Here is a 16782-nt window from a genome sequence, read left to right on the forward strand (position 1 = left end):
AATGTTTGCATTATGCTTCGAAACTTATACATTATTCTCAAAATTATTGTACTAGAGATGTAGGACTGACCGCTTATTTAAAATTCTATGATTTATTTGTAAAATAAATCTAATCCAAAACAGCCAAGCTGTAAAAAAAGAGTGCGGCCCTCAAGAAGGCTATGGTGAAAAAAGATGTGAAATCCAAGGTGGCGGCCAAGAAATGACTGTGATGGTAGGTTAATGGTAAAAATTTTAATAACGACAATTCAGGTGAATTATTGTGCCGCTTGGTCTAGGCACAAAATTCACCTGAATTGTCGTTATTAAAATTTTTACCATTAACCTACCATCACAGCCATTTCTTGGCCGCCACCTTGGATTTCACATCTTTTTTCACCATAGCTTCCTTGAGGGCCACACTCTTTTTTTACAGCCTGGCTGTTTTGGAATAGATTTCACTTCATTTTGTATTTGTATACCTCAAAGCTGGCCTATGGCCGGCTTTGGGACTTTTTTAATCTATCTTTTTTTCTTTACCACAGGAAGAAGAAAAGATGAAGTAGATTTTAAATACTTTAAACATTTCTTATTTTATCAGTAAATGTACAAATTATAATATAATACATATATTTATTACAGAACTCTCCATGGTGGTTTCTTTGTAACTGAACACTCTACAAGGTGACTTCTTCTAACTGCTCTTTCTATAGGGCGATTTGTTTGTAGCTGAACTATCTACAAGGTAACTTCTTCTAGCTGATCTCTCTACAGGGTGATTTGTTTGTAGCTGAATTCTGTACAGGTGATTTGTTTGCAGCTGAGCTCTTTACAGAATGGTTTCTTTGTAGCTGAACTCTCTACAAGGTAACTTCTTCTAACTGATCTTTCTACAGGGCAATTTGTTTGTGATTTGTTTGTAGCTGAACTCTCTACATGGTGGTTTCTTTGTAGCTGAACTCTCTACAAGGTGACTTCTTCTAGCTGATCTTTCTACAGAGTGATTTGCTTGTAACTGAACTCTCTACAAGGAAACGTCTTCTAACTGAGCTCTGTACAGGGTGAATTGTTTGTAGCTGAACTATCTACAAGGTAATTTCTTCCAACTGATCTCTCTACAGGGTGATTTGTTTGTAGCTGAATTCTGTACAGGTGATTTGTTTGCAGCTGAGCTCTTTACAGAATGGTTTCTTTGTAGCTGAACTCTCTACAAGGTAACTTCTTCTAGCTGATCTCTCTACAGGGCGATTTGTTTGTAGCTGAACTATCTACATGGTGGTTTATTTGTAGCTGAACTCTCTACAAGGTGACTTCTTCTAGCTGATCCTTCTACAGGGTGATTTGTTTGTAGCTGAACTCTCTACAAGGAAGCCTCTTCTAACTGAGCTCTGTACAGGGTGAATTGTTTGTAGCTGAACTATCTACAAGGTAACTTCTTCTAGCTGATCTCTCTACAGGGTGAGTTGCTTGTAGCTGAATTCTGTACAGGTGATTTGTTTGCAGCTGAGCCCTTTACAGAATGGTTTCTTTGTAGCTGAATTTTCTACAAGGTAACTTCTTCTAGCTGATGTCTCTACAGGGTCACTAGTTTGTAGCTGAATTCTCTACATGGTGGTTTCTTTGTAACTGAACTCTCTAGAAGGTAACTTCTTCTAGCTGATCTTTCTACAGGGTGATTTGTTTATAGCTGAGGAAACTTCTTCTAGCTGATCTCTCTAAGGGGAGATTTGTTTGTAGCTGAACTCTCTACAGGTGATTTGTTTGCAGCTGTACTCTCTACATGGTGGTTTCTTTGTAGCTGAACTCTCTACATGGTGGATTCTTTGTAGCTGAACTCTACAAGGTGATTTCTTTTAGCTGAACTATCTCTTTCCGTAGTTGAACTACCTACAAGGTAACTTCTTCTAGCTGATCTTTCTACAGGGTGAATTGTTTGTAGCTGATCTCTCTACAGGGTGATTTGTTTGTAGCTGATCTCTATACAGGTTACTTGTTTCTAGCTGATCTCTTGAATTCTCTTCAGGGTGACTGCTCTATTAGGGTGACTGCTCTATTAGGGTATCTCGATCTTGCACTTGCTACACCAAGTTGGATTTCGTGTTATAACTCCGTGGCTTAAAGTCTGATTCTTCTACACCATTGAAGAGCCTTTCTAAGATGATTACTCCATCTGTACAGTAATTTTCAAAGCATTACCCCAAGCGGTTTTTCTGGTAGGCGTGACAAGTAGTCATTTTTTATTAGCTAATCTCGATTGTGTAATTGTTACACACTGTTGGTTTTTTCGTTGTATCTTCCTGGTTTTTAGCTCGATTTCTTTCAAACCACAAAAGGTTTGAGGATCAATAGTTAACCTATTCACCCACCGATTTTCAGCTTCTTCCCATACGCAGTTTACCCTGTAGGCGTGACAACATATTGGTGTTATTTTTCGTGAATAATCGCTCATAACTCTTTGCCTGTTTATCGTATTCCAGCTAAAGTCGGTGCCAAGATGCGCCTTTATACCCCTCCTTCTGTGTGCCAAATTTTAAGGGAATCGAATATGGCGTTCGCGTTTTATAGCAGTTTTTGTAAGTGTGCGACAAGAGGAAGAAAATAAAAAGAAGAAAAAAAAACGAAGAAACTAAGCCAATTTTTGAAGTCGCATATCTCGGGAAAGTTTGAAGCGATTTCGCTCAAATTTGGACTGCGGAGTGCTGAAGTTGGAGGGCATGTCCACAGCAAAAATCGTCTTGTTTCATCAAGGCAGCACAGAGCTACGGAGGTGCAAAAATTGTGTTTTCTTTCTTCCTGTCAATATACTCACGGGTGTTGCGCGCCAGCTTCTTAGGCCACACGACACACTACCATGTGTCTTGATTGGATACTTGATTATTCTAATATAGTGTGTAAAAAATATGTATGTATATATAATATTACAAGTATAAGAAAAAATTAGGAATTTTAAATTAGAGTAGGGACAGTGTATAGTGCTGCAATAAAAAGTACTGAAACAAGCTGGATCGGAGTACTACGTAATGTCCAAAGACTGTAAAACAATAAGAAGTGAATATCCCTACTGTGCATATACTCGTTTGTAAAGTTTTTTTGCAAGCTCATGAGCACTAAATAGCCTGCTTTTCGCAATAAAGAGTTAATCACAGCACTATATACTAGATTATGACTCATACAATAATATCTGATCAGTAGGCTTAATAAGCCTGCAGACAATAATTGGCGTGGATTTGTGCATACCTATAGTACGTTCGCGTTGAGCTGAATCCTCAAAAACGATTAATAACTTATGATACATCGCATGGGTCTCCTGTATTGCTCGATATGTAGCGCTTCTCAATCCACTAAAAATATATTAAAAACGCTTCATTCGAATGTAAGACACTCCAGTTATGACACTGTGAAGTTTTGCCATACATTTTCAATGGGGAAACCTCTAAAGCGCGCCCTTTGGTGTTCAGGTTGACACATGTTTGTGGTGAAGCCAGACGTCACACACCCGCTCTCAACATGCATGATTTCACTATCCGTTATGTAAGAGGCTGTAATACACTTTTACAAGAAAAATAAAACAGTTTGTGTGTGTAAAAACAGAGTTGCATAAGTAGAAGAGCTGGGGCCACTGTTGCACTGTATTTAGAAGATAAGTGGCCTGCTTATATTCAGGGAAAAAAACTTCTTCAGCCTCAAAAGAGAAAAAAACAAATTATGACAGCTCAAAATCTGTTATGCAGCATTGGTGTTCCTGCAAGTGAGCCAAACAACATGTATTTTACTTCACATTTACCACACAGCTGCCTATCGTCTTCTGTTCCCATTTAGTCAATTTGTCATTTTAATCCATTTCTCATCACTTCGCCACACGTGTACACAGTTTTTCCAGCCAGCATTTTGTTTTTGAAGTTACATTCCCAAAAAACTCTAAAAGTTTCAACAAATGAAATAATACTGTTCGTATGAATTTGGGCTGACAGTACCTGTAGTGACTTCCAAACACTCCTGCACTAATTAAATATACAAGGGATGGTATGTTCAACTTCTGCTAGCACAATAAAGTAATGATATTTTTATTAAGGGCACACACTTACACTTCATCTGTATTTTCATGTACTTCACAGAGTTTAATTCCAGCTACCCGATGACTCCTGGGGAACAAAATCAAGTTGTTACACCAATGCTGCAAATATCAAACAATGTTACATCAGATGAAGTAAGCCCACAAGAAGACTTAGACCCGTTGCTGCTAGTGGAAGATTCATTAATACCACCATCGCCATCTTCACTACCACTGCTGATTTGGATGAGGAATTGCTCTTGAAGTTCTTCATTACCCAAGTCTCATCCAAATACACAACTGGTCTTCCTTCAGTTCTGTTGCACCTCGTTCGTCTTTAATATTTATGATGCTGATGGATTATGCAGGGATGCTCATAGCATACCCTGCGTATACATACATGTAGTGACATTAAAGCACAAACAGTTTCAATGCTAACCTCTTGTCATTAATCGTCTTGCACTTAAATCTCATATCACTCAACACTCTTTAAAGCTATGTTCTACCCCCAGAGAAAGCACCATCATTCTTAAGTTTGGCCTAAGACGGAGTACGTGACAAAGTTCCAGGGTTCAAAATTTAACTTATCAAAATCTTTGAGAGCAATAGATTTCCTTCCTTCCATACAATGAATGGATCTTGTCTGATAGCATCTCAGTCAAAGCTGTCTGCACCAACATGGACTCGTGAACATTTGTACCTGACGATTACAATTGAGCGGGCTTGTGGAAAGTGCTTTTAAATTTTGTACATTTTTCTTGGCATAGATAAACCGCCTTTCTTGTGGCGCTCCATTCTAAATCTTACAATGGATGTCCTTGAAACTCCTACGTGGTGTAATGTATGCCAAAACCCAGCAAAGAAGGCATTACATACAATACCGGTGGCCTTCAAGATTCTCTCCATGATGTTGATAGAAATTTTACATTTCTTCGCTTCTTGCTTAAAGTACTACCATAGTTTCATAAGTAGATACTTCGTTTGGCTGCTTAACTTCTTTCCAAGAGGTTTTCGCTCCGCACTTGTTGACGGTGCACTGGATGCCATATTCTCAACAATTAAGTGCGCGCCCGTAACATGGGCTTATGAATAAATGTGTCATAAACATTATGTTTAAAGCCTTTGATGTTGTATGGCTTCTTAATCAACAACCCAGGATTCAGCTCAATGCGAACGTACTATACAGACTGATGAATGGGCATGGCTACCATATGTCTACAGATGTAATTTATGTAAGTGGGTGTGGCTCATGAAAGAAGCAGGGATACACTATGATGTGTTACTACATGTCCACACCATTATACTAGTATGTGTGGTCAGACCCGGATAATCTGTAAAGTGGGACCCGGATGACCCGACTCGATTTAACATTGTTACTAAACTATATTTGTGACTGAATTTGACAAAACCTAGCTTCGAAGCACAAAGCTTCGTTAGGAGATATAGTGATTTTAAGTAATCATTGTGTAGTAACTTCCCAGTACCTACAGCTGTGCAAACAAAATTTGCACCAATTATTCATCTATTTACTAGTTATCACTGTGTGGGTGTATAAGTTTCTGATACCCAAAATATGCCCTGTTTTGGGCAGCTTTTTTTGAGCGGGTAATAATATCACAGGTGGTAGTAATAGGGGCGGTGGGTGGGGGTGGTGGGGTGATGGGTGGGGGTATAAAATGTAAAAAGAAGACGAATGGAATCCAGAGGCCAAGCGTGGGCCCTCCATGGCCCTCCGTGGCCCTCAAATCACTCCAAATTGATTGAGAACACTATTGGCGAGCTCTCTGTGAAGTCCCAGCTCACTAAAGACCATTACAACAAAGTCATGGCCATTTAATGGCACCAATCTTCCACTCGTGGCTTTGACAGGGTCGGAAGAAGACTGCTGCAGAAACCAGACCTGCCAGTCCTGGAGGAAATACAGAGTGGAATATGATAGTGTATTAGACCAGCAATCCATTTCTGGTAAAAACATAAGTTTGATTTTGTGTGTGTGGTAGCCGGGTTATATGAAATCCGGTCACATTTATTTACCACCCTGAGTTGCTCTCACTGATCGATGTCAACAGCGAGTAACGTACGCATGTGTTCAAATAGTTTGGTGCAATGACCATGTGTATTCGAATAGTTTGATGCAATATACACCGGTAGATGGAAGCCGTACTGTAGTCTATTAACACTCAACAGTAGAACCTTGACTGATGGCCATGGTAAAAAGGTAAGACAATAGCACAAGCATTTTATGTTTATAAATACACCAAAGGTTTTTTCTTAAGCAAACTAGAAAGGTTTCTGCGAAAGAATTAGGGCTGTAGCTGTAGCCAGTTTTCCACTACGCTTGACTGAAGGCGTCAGGCAGGCAGCCAGTAGAAAATTCTGTTAATTTTTTTTTAATTCTGTAGCAACTTGACAGAAACGTTTCAGGTCAATCTGAAGACACTTTTGGGCTTGGTTTTACCCAACCAATACTGTCATGTTGTTGTGAGGAAAATTGCAGTAGGGTTTTGGGTTATATTATATCACGGGTCACACCCACACCTTCGATGTCCCTACTGTACAGTACTACCGTACTATATGGTATATACAGTGGAACCTCTATTTAACGGACACTTTGGGACCAACCAATTTTGGTGAAATTTTACTGTTATAAGGAGGTTGTCCTCTTTCAGAGGTAAAATTGTATTGGTAAATGTCTATAGGGACTTCAGTAACTGTCCTTTATAAGGAGGTTAAATGTACAGTGTCCTTTACAGGGAGGGTCCATTAAAAGAGGTTCCACTGTATAATATTACAAGTGCAAGAAAAAATTAGGAATTTTCCATGTGAGTAGGGACTGCAGCAATAAAAACACTGAAACAAGCTGCTGAGACAAAACACAACTGAATGATTGCATTTTAATCCCTACTTTAACGATACATCATAGCAGGCTAAAGTAGGGATTACAATGCAATCATTCAGTTGTATTTTGTCTCAGCGGCTTGTTTCAGTGCTTTTTATTGCTGCAGTCCCTACTCATATGGAAAATTCCTAATTTTTTCTTGCACTTGTTTGTGTACTTTTTTTTGTAAATTGTTATTAAATAACCGTATTTAGTAATTCCCCCTCCCCCTCTGCAATTCTCGAAATACACAGCTAAACGTTCCTAAGAATGCGGATTTTTAACAAACCACTTTAAACAACACATTACCCACAGAAATATCTTTTCAACTGTTTTATAGTGTGTCTACAGTATTATTTTCCACTAATTCTCTCAACAGAGCCTCAGGGCTTCTCTTACTTTTAGTTCGCGTAAGTACGAATCACGCCCACTTTCTAGACAACGAGATACGCGAGCCTATGAGGCCTACTACGGTGTTTTTCAGTTGTAGTATGCCTGAAAAGTGCTCTGGGAAAGCTACCCATAGAGTCTGTAGAGAGGCACCATATACAACCGGTTTTTAAACTCGGAAAAGAAACCACCTTCGAGCCAAAGCAAACACTCTAATCGTTACGCGTGTAGTGGCGATGTTGAACAGGTAGCAGCATATCCTGAGGTGTATCCCAACATTAAATCACGTGCTTGCTACAATTATGCTACACGTTTATTCCAATATGTTGGGGCGCTGTGGTGTGCGTGCTTTGATGGAAGCCGTACCCATGAGAGATGGCCACGATAAAGAAGGATCAAAGATAAAACAGTAAGACAGTAGCACACACATCGTAGGTATTTAATATTGTGAAAGGTTTTTTCTCCACAAAATTTGAAGCGTTTCCACCAAAGAAGCAATGTTGTAGCTTTAGCCAGTTTTCCGCTACGCTTCGCATCAGTGAGGCAGGCAGTGAGGCAGGCAGTGAGGCAGGCAGTGAGGAAGTAGAAAATTTGCTAAAATAAATTTTTTTTTTAATTTCGTAGAACCTTGTCGGAAACGTTTCGGGTCGTTCTGAAGACACATTTGGGCTTGTTTATACCTGACCAATACTGTGAAATGGCCGTGAAGGATTTCTGAAGATGATTTGGGTAGATTTTCTTCGTGGGACATTCCCACACCTTCATCACCCCTACTATACAGTATTATTCTGTATGATATATATAATATCCATATGTATGTAGTAGTTGTAACATGGACACAAGTGATTTGCCTGAAATATACGCACAAGCGCGAGGGCGCAGCCTGAGTGCAAGTGCGTATATTTCAGGCAAATCACAAGTGCCCATGTTACAACTAATATATTCCACTTGGGTGACTCACCTGCAAGTGTGCATGGAAACTGCAGGAATACTTTGCAAGTGTATTTATATAGGACCATGTGAATTTCAATTGTGGATAACATCGTAAGAACAACGACAAGGCGCTGCTGAGAGGCCGAACATAAGTGTATCGTCACGAGAATGCAGATCGCTTCGATTGTGGGTACGCAATTAAACACAGGAAACCCAAATACGAGCTGAACAGCTCATAATGAAGCTTAAGTACACTATAAAGTACTTACTTTATAGTGCCGGACATCATAACTTTCCAAAAACGTGAAGTGCTATATCATTTGAACGGCCGCTATGCATGGTTGTAAACAAAGCACTGTAGTTTTCAAACTGTTGATCCTATGGCTACGCAATCAATGTCATTTTACTCCTGATGCAATAAGGATTAAAATGACACCTAGGGATTTACCCTACAACGAAAGCATAAGGACTAAAACATGCCGTGTAAATAAATTTCACTTTCTAAGCACACAATTCCTTTACATACCTATCGAAAATCTATAACTTGTTGGCAGTTTATCCTATTCACTCCAAACAACTGTTGGTCGATTCGCCATTCAATAGCAAGTAAGGCCATATACAGCTCACGTGATTCAAATGCTAATTAACATGGCGAACAAAGCGTGGAATGTGAAGTTTTGATCGCTGTTCTGCATCGCTTTATAACAAGTAAGCCTTTGTTGTTACAGTGGTTCTTTAACCTTCTCCTAGTAGCCCTATCAATAAGCTTTCTTTTGATATCTGGGTTTTGGCTAATAGAGTTAGGCAGGCCAAGAAACCTGGACAAACAGCTAAGCTGGTTTAATATAAACACACATTCCTCAAATATTTTGTGTGGCTTTAAAGGTCAAGGCTGCATCCTCTATGTATTATTAACTGTAATTCAGGACTGAGGTAGCTAGATTTTAAAAAATCTGTTTCTGTACATTTTTGTACATGCTTTATTGTCTCTGTGTACCAAATTTCACTGTCATTGTTGTAACATTGGCTGAGAAAAAGTGAGCTTTTTGATAGCCTTCAATTTACAATAACATTGAAAGAAAGGGTGATATCAAAAATCTGTTCTGTAGAAAGTTGGAGCTATCACTGTACTCCTTCCCCACCAAGATTCAGGTTTGTGACTTGCACCTACATGGAGAAAAAGTGAAGGATGTAAAATATCAAAGTTAATTGGTTATTACATCATAGTGCGAAACATTCACGTTGATATGGCTTCAATGGTACATTCCCCACCTGTCCAGATTTTATTGACATTGAGCAAACCGTCATAAAATTATGGCAACACAAACATAGAAAACAACTTTTGGAAACTTATGATGTCAGCACTATACTAGCCATGAATAAAGTAAAGCAGTGAATATGTTTACAGCGCTGTAATGGCTTAGCCAATTAAGCACCATTCCCAGTCACTATGGGTGTGTGACATCGTGCCAGGTGTCAAAACAGCAATATAAAGATGATTCAAGTGCAGTAAAGCACTTAATTTTACTAGCCATGAATAAATTAAAGTAGTGAATATTATTAACACTAATGGCCAAATCAATTAAGCGCTATGCCCAGTGTCTGGACATCTCCACGTGACTTGAACGCAACATGATCAATATAAACTAACCTGTGACCTTCTTCATTCAGTAAAACAATGAACTATGTTCTTTCCCAAGTCCATGATCTATGCTTTGGCTCACTTTATAAAACTAAAACCCACTATCGATCCCGTGAAGTATCACTATATTAAAACAGAGGAGATCACACAGTTTTATCAAAGAAATCGAATAATTTCTGAGAATGCATGGAATGCATTAATGAGAATAGGAGGTAGCATATACAAGTTATATCACTCCTAGGAGGGATATAACTTGTATATACTTCCTCCATTTCTTGTTAATACATTCCTGAGCACTGATAGCAGTGCTATTATACCACTTATACACCTTCTCTTCCCTTTGAATTGAGGTGTGAAAGTGGTATATTTATTAGTTAAAGCACTGCTGCGAGTGCTATATGGGAATATAGCACGAAAAGAGTGGTCGAGAGACAAATATAGCTTGAGACGAAACCAAGTGCTATATTTCGTCTCGAGACCACTCTTTGAGTGCTACATTTCTCGTATAGCATGAGTCAAGGCAGTGCTTTAAATGGTATAGAGAACTTTCAACTTGAAATACGCACAAGACACACGGAACAATTAGAAACTCAAGGAGTAGTGTTATCATCAGTAGAATAGGCATTGCACCTGGGTTTCTCCTGTGTCGCACTGTGCTGCACCTGAATTAGTCGTTTTGTGAATCTAGTCCGTCTTCCACACAACTAAAAGTTTTGATTGTGGTACGTTAATAAGCACATTTCCATGATATTCCTAGGACTCGTCCATTTATGTGAACAAAACATAGTAAGAATGTTCGCTGCTGCTGATCACAAGCAACCATCATCGAAATCTTCAAGTGTGTCTATAAATTAAATCCAGTGGTTTTGCTCTTACTGGTTGGGTATACTGGTTGGGTTGACTGGTCAGCCAGTGCAGTCAGGCTATAAGCCTACACTAGCTTGGTTGTACTGGCCAGAATGAGAGATTACTTACTCAAAGTAGGCTATCAGCCTACAAAATAGACCTGGCAGTTACTTCTATAACTACCTGATATAGAACTATAGTCTATTAAAATGTTCTATAACTGCCCAATATAGAACACTTGGGCTTGTATGGTGAATATAGAAACTTTTTTGTTTTGATACTCCCACGAAAAGTTCTTTATATATATAGGATCAACTACTTTATTAGGGTATAGATGTGAATGTACTATTAGAGTGTCTTGATTATTTCTTTGGTAATTCCTTCAAAATGCTATTAGTATAATGATTTCCAACATTATGATAAAAAAATGTTTACCGCATAGCTACTGAAGCATCCACAGTAATGGCAATATGCAATCATCACAGTAATATACGAAATGAGTAGTGACATGGAAAACAAGCAATGCAGGTAGACATGGGGATATTTATAATGCATATTCATGGAGTCGAGTCAATGACAATGTACAGAATTATTGATGGTGGCAACATCTAGTAACATTCAAGATAAGCTCTGTTGCATGGCAACATACAAAAGATGATGACAACAACATGTAGACATTCAAAAGAAGCAGTGGTAGTGACATACATTGGTATACAAACAAGAAGTGGTGACAACATACATAATAGGCAAAGGTGACAACATAAACATTGAGAGGTCATAACATACAAGCAAACCAACATGCAATCAATTGCACTATGATAATTACCTGGCAGCATTGTGGAGCACATCATAATGATAAAACGATATATGTGACCCGGTCTGCGAAAAGGGCTCTTATAGCCTTTCCAATTATCCATGTTTGGCTAATCATAACTCCTAATCTACTAAAGCTATCACCATGTAATTACACCCACAGCTACTGCCAGGTTAGGGTTGTTGAGTGACCAAATTGTAGGCTTGTACCATATTCACCAGTCAAGTTATGGGTTACCATATATATGCAATTGGAAAGGCTATAAGAGCCCTTTTCGCAGACCGGGTCACATATAACAAAACACTGTATAATATAAACATTAGAGCAAGCACTTTAACTGTGTATGCGTATGGCAATACAACAATTGTGAGGGAAAATATAACAATGTTTAACTAAAAACAGTAAACGGTTCAGTGGAATTTCAACCCCGTGCATTTGGACAATGCACAACAGTCTGTGAAATAACAGAATGGTTCAAACAGGTTGAGTATGCAGCATAACATAAATCTACTTGAAAGCTTCAAACTTGTAAATAATTTAATGTTATAGCCATAAGAATGTAGGAGAGACTAGCAAGCTACTGCAACTGATACAAGCTATAATTTGTTTCTTTGGGATTAGGCTTGAGTCTTAGGCTTGTGTATTAGGCTTGAGCCAATTATGCTTTGCAAATTGCCTATTGTGCTTTTGAGCAGTGCTCAAAAATCCAGCCTATTATGCTCAAAATTATGCTCTCAAAATCAAGATTATGCTCAAGAGCTGACTGTTTTATTAGAATATATCTGTATTTCCTGACTGCTGTATTAGAGTAAGTGACTGCTTTATTAGAGTATCTCGATCTTATTTCCATAAAGTGTGAATAATTAGTCAAGAAATAGTAAAAATAATAACACTGCAAGGTTTTTGACATGAAATGCAGTAATAATGTGCAATGTGTTCATGTTGTGCAGTATTTTTGGTGCGCACATTGTGCATTTTAATTAAAATTCTTGAAAATCATCCTATTATGCTGGCATAATGCTTGATGCTTTTGCTAGTCTATTATGCTCGAAACTATGCTGGCATAATTGGCGCAAGCCTATTGAGTCTATTATGCTTCTAACTTTGCCTATTATACTTTGCCTGCAAATTCTTTTTATTTTCTCAGCATTATCTGCATAGTCCAAGGAATGGTTCACCAAAATTTCAGTCGATTATGGTGAGTAGTTTTGGAATTCAGTGCCAGAAAGTAGCCTATTGTGCTTGTTTTTAAGCTTTTTAGAAATGCATTATGCTTTTATTTGTGAGCATCTCAGTGGAAACTCGTCTAGTTCACACAAGCATGCGTATTGAGAAAAATGAAATTTAAAAAAATTGGTGAAGTTACGCATGTTACAAAGAAATTTTTACGCAAGTTTTAATCAAGCCATTACTCAGACAAAGGAAGTGTTGCGTCGATTAAATCTACGTTATCATGTTATTCGCCTACTCACGGGGAGTTCAAAAATTTTTGTTTCATATCTGTAGCCCCAATGGTTTGAGTGTCATGTGCATTTGTTTTCGATGTGGTAGATATAAACAAAATCATCGCCGTTTCTTCAATAAAACAGTCTTCATACACCTATGTGCAAGTGACTGCAGGGATAAAACTATACCTTGGCTGATATGGCAATCCATGGTGAACACTGTAAGCCAAATCAACAGTTGGCCACAAGATGACCTTTTTGCTGACAGTTGAAACATGTCATACCTTTGAGATCTCTTTTGGCCTTTCCAGCATCCTTAGCAGCATCAAGCAATTTATCTGGATCTTGTAGACAATCCTTCTTAACATATCCAGGTTACCCACATGTGAAACACCTCACTGGGCTACCCATTTAAAGGATGGTCTAATAGACCAGTCAAACACTCTAATAGAACAGTCATTGCATGCAACATTGTCTACTATCTTTGTAGTTTTGTATGCCAATAATTATGCATAAAAAATATGCACAAAATGTGACCATCTCACGAAGCAATGTTTTGCAGTGTACATCAAGTAGTAGAGTACAATTTTAACTCAGCAATTCGAAAGCTTCAGCCACAGTTTTTATATGTACCTGGAAATTTGAAGGAACCCTGGTGAAGTCAGTATTTCTCCAGGACATTAGTAAGATGCAATCTTGTGTCACCAGATAAAGTACTGGATGGGGAAGTTGTGGCAATACGTAGTTCCCATGGAGACACAATCCTGTATCTTCCAGCCCTGATCCACCTAGAGATCAATGGCTACATCATAGACATAAAGGCAGCCTTATCTGATACTTTACCAATACTAGTACTACTAGGTACAGATGTCCCTCAGCTTTGGGATTTCATAGGGCAGGTTTTATTTAGAGACAACCACCATGAAGTGGCTAAAGATGTACTGGTGGTTAGGTCTGCATCGATTATGGCAGCATTATTTGGAGCATAATAGGTAGCCTAAAGTATTGAGCACAATGCCAGCATAATAGGCACAATTTTTGTGCATTGTTTATAAGAGAGGCTGAAACTCTGCTTATTTTACATGATGCAGAATGGGATAGTGTGCAAACATGGTAAAAATCAAAGTTACAGCTAAGTTGTGAAGAAAAGATTAGTTAAAGATCGATAGTACAGTCACCACATGTTCTAATAGAACGTTCACAGATGCATTATATACTCTAATAGAGCAGTCAAGACACAATTTTGTATTAACATATTTGGACATAATGGGAAACAACTGGGCATAATTGGAACATAATATTGGAAATTTTGGAACATTGCTCTAAAGCATAATCTAATCAAAAACAGCCAAGTTGTAAAAAAAGGTGCGGCCCCTAAAAGGCTATGGTGAAAACATATGTGAAATCCAAGGTGGCGGCCAAGAAATGGCTGTGATGGTAGGTTAATGATAAAAATTTTAATAACAACAATTCAGGTGAATTTCACCTGAATTGTTGTTATTAAAATTTCACCCAAATTGTTGTTATTAAAATTTTTACCACTGACCTACCATCACAGCCATTTCTTGGCCGTTTCACATCTTTTTTCACCATAGCCTTTTAGGGACCACACCTTTTTTTACAACTTAGCTGTTTTTGATTAGATATCACTTCTGGCCGGCTTTGGGGCTTTTTTAAACCTATCCTTTTTCTTTACCACAGGAAGAATAAAAATACAAAGCAGATTTTTAATACTTAAACTGTTTTTGATTTTATCAGTAATTATACAAATTATATACATATATTTATTACATGTCTATTATTCCCTACTGGATAACTTGTTCGCAGCTGATCTCTCTGCTAAGGGACTTGAAATGCAGCTGAACTCTCTACAGGGTGATTTGCTTGTAGCTGAACTCTACACAGGATTCTCTCTAGAGGGTGAATTGTTTCTAGCTGATCACTCTACAGTGTGATTTGTTTGTAGTTGAACTCTCTACAGCGTGATTTGCTTGTAGCTGAACTCTCTACAGGATGGTTTCTTTGTAGCTGGTCTCTACAAGGTGACTTGTTTCTAGCTGATCTCTCTACAAGGTGACTTCTACTATAGGATGACTTGTATCTATTACAGGATGATCTGGTTGTAGCTGAAATCTCTACAGGGTGATTTGTTTGTAGCTGAATTCTCTACAGGATAACTTGTTTCTAGCTGATCTCTCTATAGGGTAACTTGTTTCTAGCTGAACTCTCTACAGAGTGGGTTCTTTGTAGCTGAACTCTCTACAAGGTGACTTCTTCTAGCTGATCTCTCTATAGGGTGACCTGATCTCTCTGGAGGGTGACTTTTATCTTGCTGAACTCTCTACAGGGTGATTTGTTTGCATCAAAACTATCTACAGGATGATTTTTTTTTATACCTGAAGGATGATTTGTTTGTAGCTTAACTCTCTACAGGATGATCTGATCTCTCTACAGGGGGTGATTTGTTTGTAACTGATATTTTACAGGTAGATGTGTTTGTAAGTGAACTCTCCACAAGGTGATTTGTTTGTAGCTGATTTCTCTACAGGGTAATTTATTTGTAGCTTAACTCTCTACAAGGTGATTTGTTTGTAGCTGAACTCTCTACAGGGTGGTGTGTTTCTAGCTGATCTCTCTACAGGGTGATTTTTTTGTAGTTGAACTCTCTACACAGTGATTCGATTCTAGCTGATGTCTCTACAGGGTGACTTTTTTTGTAGCTGAACTCTCTACAGGGTGATTTGTTTGTAGATGATCTCTCTACAGGGTGATTTGGTTGTAGCTGATCTCTCTACAGTGGGTGATTTGTTTGTAACTGACGCCTCTACAGGTTGATTTGTTTGTATTATAGCTGAAGTCTCTACAAGGTGTTTTGTTTGTAGCTGATCTCTCTGCAGGGTAATTTGTTTGTAACTGAACTCACTACAAGGTGATTTGTTTGTAGCGGATCTCTCTACAGGGTGCTCTGTTTGTAGCTGAACTCTCTACAGAGTGATTTGCTTGTAACTGAATTCCCTATATTGTGTCTGTTTCTAGCTGATCTCTCTACAGGGTGATTTTTTTGTAGCTGAACTCTCTACACGGTGATTTGTTTCTAGCTGATCTCTCTACAGGATGATTTCTTTGTCACTGAACTCTCTACAAGTTGACTTGTTTCTAGCTGATCTCTCTACAAGATGACTTCCTCTAGCTGATCTCTCTACAGGTTGATTTGTTTGTAGCTGAACTCTCTACAGGGTGATTTGTTTGTAGCTGATCTCTCTACAGGTTGATTTGTTTGTAGCTGAACTCTCTACAGGGTAATTTATTTGCAGCTGAACTCTATGCAGGGTGATTTGTTTGTAGCTGAACTCTCTACAAGGTGACTTGCTTCTAGCTGATCTCTCTAGATGGTGACTTCTTCTAGCTGATCTCTCAACAGGGTGACTTGTATAGCTGAACTCTCTACAGGGTGATCTGTTCATAGCTGAACTCTCTACAGGGTGATTTGTTTGTAGCTGAAATCTCTTGTTAGGGTAACTTGTTTGTAGCTGAACTCTCTACAGGATGGTTTCTTTGTAGCTGAACTCTCTACAGACTGATTCCTTTTGTAGCTGACCTCTATATAGGATGATTTATTTGTACCTGAACTTTCTACAGGGTGATTTGTTTATAGCTGAATGCTCTGCAGGGTGATTTGTTTGTAGTCGATCTCTCTACAGGGATTCTTTGCAGCTGAGATCTCTACAGGGTGACTTCTTCTAGCTGAGCTCTCTCTTGTTTCTCTACAGATTAACTTGTTTGTATAGCTAAACTCTTTACAGG

The 16782-nt window shown here is 38.5% G+C and overlaps 1 protein-coding gene and 1 long non-coding RNA gene across 3 annotated transcripts in view; one reads left to right on the top strand and one right to left on the bottom strand.

The window, feature by feature from the left end:
- LOC136253801 (uncharacterized) overlaps positions 1-16782 on the top strand; it is a 168611-nt gene that overhangs the window by 134571 nt on the left and 17258 nt on the right. The window lies entirely within an intron of this gene.
- On the bottom strand, positions 3510-4139 carry LOC136249048 (uncharacterized). The gene is made up of 3 exons (XR_010698031.1): positions 4065-4139; positions 3954-4015; positions 3510-3897 (listed from the first exon to the last, which is right to left on the bottom strand). It is a non-coding gene; the product is annotated as an uncharacterized lncRNA (long non-coding RNA).

This window comes from Dysidea avara, chromosome 1 (assembly GCF_963678975.1).
Source record: "Dysidea avara chromosome 1, odDysAvar1.4, whole genome shotgun sequence".
NCBI classification, from domain to species: Eukaryota; Metazoa; Porifera; class Demospongiae; order Dictyoceratida; family Dysideidae; genus Dysidea; species Dysidea avara.